The following is a 5,191-nucleotide window of genomic DNA, read 5'->3' on the forward strand; positions in this document are numbered from 1 at the left end:
AAGTTTTCAGTTTTTTCTTTCAGTTACACCATTTTTTTAGGGGCTTAGGCACAAAGTTTGATGAATAATACCACTATCATGACAAAAAGGATTGAAATTCGCTAGATAGGTACTTTTGGCATTATTCAATCGAAACAATTGTATTTGTTTTCCAAATTGTGAAGACACCATAACATGAAAGGAGTTAAATATGGGAAAAAATTCAGATCGTTCTTTAAACAAAAATTGCCATGTTACTCTAGTGAAGTCATCAACAAAGGTGATAAAATATTTAACTTGAGATATGTTCGAGACATTTAAGGGCCCCCATATATTTGAATGAATTAATGAAAAGGGTGCAACACCTTTAAGTTTATTTCGAGGAGAATATGTTGTCCTCTGGTGTTTGCTCAATTGATAGACTTAACAATTGAAATTTGATAAAGTTTTTAAAGATGAAAATAAGTGCTGAAGCGATGCTACTGATGGATGACCAAACCGGTTGTGTCACAACCTTGCCTTTGTCCAAGAAGTGGCAATCGCAGTGAGTGGAAGAGAGTTTAAGTAATAAATGCTCCTTTGTTCATGGCCGCCACAATCATGTGATTAGTTGTGAGATCCTGGAAAACACATGAAGAAGGTGAGAAGGTTATGGAGCAATTAAAACATTTTTTTTACTGGCTAATAAATAAAAAAATTTAAGGGAAATTGAGGGACAAATAGGACATAAGTAAGCGGAAGGGATGGTGTAACAGAGGAGGATCCCTTCCCAAGAACTTTGGTTATGGATCCATTAACCATGGTAAAAAACTTATTTGGTAGACATGGCTATAGGAAATTTAATAGACTCTTATTACCTATAAGATGCTCGGAGGCCCTGAGTCGATGATCCAAGATAAAGAGGATGAAGTGGGAGAAATTATACCCAAAGTAGTGGCAGTAGTAGTAGTTGAAGATGCAAAAAAAGATGGAGGGGATACCATCAAAGTTTTTATCCTTTATAATATATCATAATCATCATCGGTGATAGTCTTCTTTCCTCTTTGTGACTTAGATTGGGTAGAACTATTCTCATTTTGAACCGAGGCTTGGTTGGCAATGACCTAGTCCGGTTTGCCATGAAGCTTCCAATAGGTATCCACCAGATGGTTACTCCACCATAGTGAGTGCAGACACATTTGTCTAACCTTGAAGGACCTGAGCCACTTCTACCACCTCTTGCTTGGCCTCCTCTATAATTTCTACCATGCCCTCGGGTGGTAGAAGATTTACCCCTATTTCCTGAGTACATAGCAGATGATACATTAGTTTGAGATGTGGAGGAAGGATCTCGCATCTGAAGTAATATTTCACTTATGTCATCAAAAGATGAAAATGTGGAGGAGCTAAGGAGTTGGGATTTTTCCACTTCAAGAAATGGCTTGATATTTGACAAATAAATAGCGACTGCTAAGGCCTCCCATTACTTTTCTTGAACCGATATATCAATGGACTAGGTTTGAGAAAATTTCCCACTCATTAATCAGCCCTCTAAACCTAGCCAAGAACTCATGCAAGTTTTCTTCTTATTTAGTAATAAACATGTTATTAAACACATCATATAGTTTTCTCCTTTTTTTTTTTAATTAGCCAACTAATGACAATTGTGTCATTCTTGAGCCATTTAATATAGAAATTATCAACTTCATCTATGGGTGGAGCTGGTTTAGCCAAATGTCCTAAGAGATCTCTAGTGATAAGGAATCTCTTAACCGACTGATCTCAACTTAAGTAATTTGAGAAACTGTTACAGTCCCGAGTCATGGATCTTGTAACATGGTAATGGAAAGGGTAATCCAGAGTTTTGGGGATGAGTTCTGCACTGCTAAGGTCACTATTGGTTTTGGAAAATTGAAAAGAGAAAGAAGAAAAGTGAAGAAAATCAGATTCGTAAGGGAATCTAGACCTTTGGGTTAGATGAGGAGAACTCCAACCCTAGAGCTCATTGAGGAGAACTCCAAATCCCAATTTAGGCTAAAATCAGACTTGTCTTTTCCCATTTCTCTTTCCCCCCTAAGTAGGGTTTGTGCCAACAAGAGTTCAAGAAAAATAATTACAATAATGCCCCTACAACATACTAATTCATCAATTGAAATAAAAATGAAGTAAAAACAAATTGAAAGAAAAGCAATTAACTGAATAACTAAATGGCTCAGCCGCGACGCTTTTGAATGACTCGGCCTACTATTGAGTCCATAACATTACTCCCCTTGGAGAAAGAACTTGTCCTCAAGCTCAAAGGTAAGGTAGGCTTGGCAGAATGTCTCCAGATCTTCCCATGTTGCAGATGCTTCATATGTGTTAGCCCACTGGATGAGAACCTCCCACCTATTATGAATTTGTCAGGCTTGCAAAATTGTGGCTGGAGAGAGGATAACATGCCCCTCTATCATTGGAGGTAAGAATGGAGGTGGAGGTGGAGTTGTACACTTGAATGGTTTGAGGAGTGACACATGAAAAGCATTATGAAGTTGAGAGTGTGGTGGAAGATGAAGCTGGTAAGCCACCTGGCCGATGCCTTGGATAACCGAGAAGGGCCCAAAAAATTTGGGTGATAGCTTGTGGCAGGGGCCAACAATGGAATGTTGATGGTAGGGTTGGAGGTGGAGCCACACATAATCACCTAGGTTGTAAGTAACATCTTTGTGCCCCTTATCATAGTATTCCTTCATCCGAGCCTAAGCTTTCTTGAGATGTTGGGTAGCATCTTGGAGTACTTGATCATGGTCCAGCAATGCCTGGTCAAGAGATTCAACTCTGGTGGAGCCAATATATGAAAATAATCGTAGAAGATCCCTGCCATAGAGAATCTTGAAAAGGGTAGCTTGCAAAGTTGTATGAAAAAATGTATTGTAGCAATATTTTGCCCAGGGAAGCCATTCGAACCAACGTTTAGGGCGGTCACCCACAAAGCACAGTAAATACATTTCCACCGTACGGTTGACAACCTCAGTCTGGCCATTGGATTGAGGATGAAAAGAAGATGAAAAGTTGAGTTTGGTACCGCATAATTGGAAAAGCCCTCTCCAAAAGTGGCAGGTAAAGACTGCATCATGATCACTCACGATGGACTTTGGAATGCTTGCAAAATAACAATATTTTCTAAAAACACTTGAGCTACTCTGAAAGCCCTATAAGGATGAGCCAATGGAATAAAGTGAGAGTACTTTGAAAAATTTTCAACTACCACAAATAGGACGGATTTTCCATAAGTTTTGGGGAGGCCATCAATGAAGTCCATGGAAAGATCAACCCAAACCAGTGTGGGAAGGATTAGTGGTTGAAGGATGCCAATTGGTGATAAATGTTTGGCCTTGTCACATTGGCATACATGACACGAGGTCACGAAATCTGCAAGAAAAAATTGGCCCTAATCCGATGCAACGTCTTTTGAACACCCTCACGAGTGCTATCATGATAAGTGGATAAAATTACTACAATCAATGAAAAGGAGTGTTGTAAATAGATACGATTGTCATACATTATAATGTTGTTCCGGATAGCCCACTTGGAGTCCATTGTCCTTGCCGTAATCTTGTGAGACAACTCTTGGAGTGCTAGAGTAGTCTAATGGTCCTCTTTAATGGAGTCTAAAAGGAGAGACTTTGGCTGACTAATCGCATATAATTGGTGTTGTTCGTCCAGACATCGGGATAAGGCGTCAACCACCTTATTCTATTTGCCCGACTTATATTTCATCATAAAGTCAAATCCCATTAATTTTCTATTCTAATGCCGTTGTAGAGAAGTAGAGATGCATTGCTCCAATAAAAATTTTGAGGCTGTAATGATCAGTGCGGATGAGGAAGGTGCGTCACCGCAAGTATGGCCACCAATGTTGAATAGCCTTGGCCAAACCAATTAACTTCTGGTGATGTGCCACTAATTTGGGGCCAAATGTGCAATGGGATGCTGAGTTTGTTGTAGAACCGCCCCAATACCTCCCCCGGAAGCATCACACTCAACCAAAAATAAGGCCTCAAAGTCTTGTGATTGCAGGATTGGGGTGGAAGCTCAAGCCTGTTTGAGTGCATTGAAAGAGTCTATAGCCGCATCGCTCCAATTGAAGGCATTACGTTTGAGAAGATTGGTCAAGGGAATGGCCAGCGTTCCATAACTTTTTTATGAACTTCCGATAATATCCCACTAACCCCTAAAATCCTCTTAAGGCTGAAATGTTGTGCGGTTGTGGGCAATTGGTGACTACTATAATTTTTTCTAGGTCCACTATTACACCCTTTACTGAGATTATGTGGCCAAGAACTGGGGGTTCCCCAAATGAATATTTAGAGCATTTCAAGTAGAGGTGATGTGCTCGGAGAAGTTGGAAAACAAGTTGTAAGTCTTCCAAATGCTTGTCCCTTGATATGTTGTAAATCAAAATATCACCAAAGAAGACTAACACAAACTTTTGGTGAAAGCCATGGAATACCTCATTCATCAAAGCTTGAAATGTGGAAGGTGCATTGGATAACCCGAGTGGCATCACCACGAACTCGAAATGTCCATGGTGAGTACGGAATGATGTTTTCTCAATATCGGAAGTGTAGAATTTAGGATCTCATGAAAGGAACTTTAGATCAACAAGAAAGAAGAAGAAGAAGAAGAGAGAAGGAGAAGAGAAGAAGAAGAACGTGGAAGGAGAGAGTTTGGATTAAGGGAGAAGAGCGTTGCGTCAAAAAGAAAAATGAGGGTTGGAGGAATTTGTGGAAAGAGAGGAGAGTTCTTCAATGTCCTACCTCTTAGCCAATACCTTTATTTATAGTCTTACAATGCCCTTAGAGCTACAACTTGATAAAACAAAAGACATAAAAGGAACACATATTTACACTTCTATGCCATCTTTATGGAAAGTACCATATTTTACACATATGCCACTCCTTTGACGTGTGGGCTTCTTGTCTTGAGCTCGTGGGCTTGAGCCCATCTTCCAACACTCCCACTCAAGCTGGAGGAGAAAAAACATCATAAATACCCAGCTTGCCACATATAAATGATAGGATTTTAGATGTAACGGGTTTAGTGAGAATATCAGCTACTTGCTCTTGAGATGACACATGTTTGAGAGAGATTATTCTTGCTTGAAACTTCTCCCTTATAAAATGACAATCCACCTCAATATGTTTAGTTCTTTCATGAAAAACTAGATTTGAAGTGATATGAATGGCTATTT

This window comes from Aristolochia californica, unplaced genomic scaffold (genome assembly GCF_029961685.1).
Source record: "Aristolochia californica isolate CCGP_79_NKW_82.1479 unplaced genomic scaffold, dmAriCali1.0.hap1 SCAF_8, whole genome shotgun sequence".
In the NCBI taxonomy this organism is placed as follows: domain Eukaryota; kingdom Viridiplantae; phylum Streptophyta; class Magnoliopsida; order Piperales; family Aristolochiaceae; genus Aristolochia; species Aristolochia californica.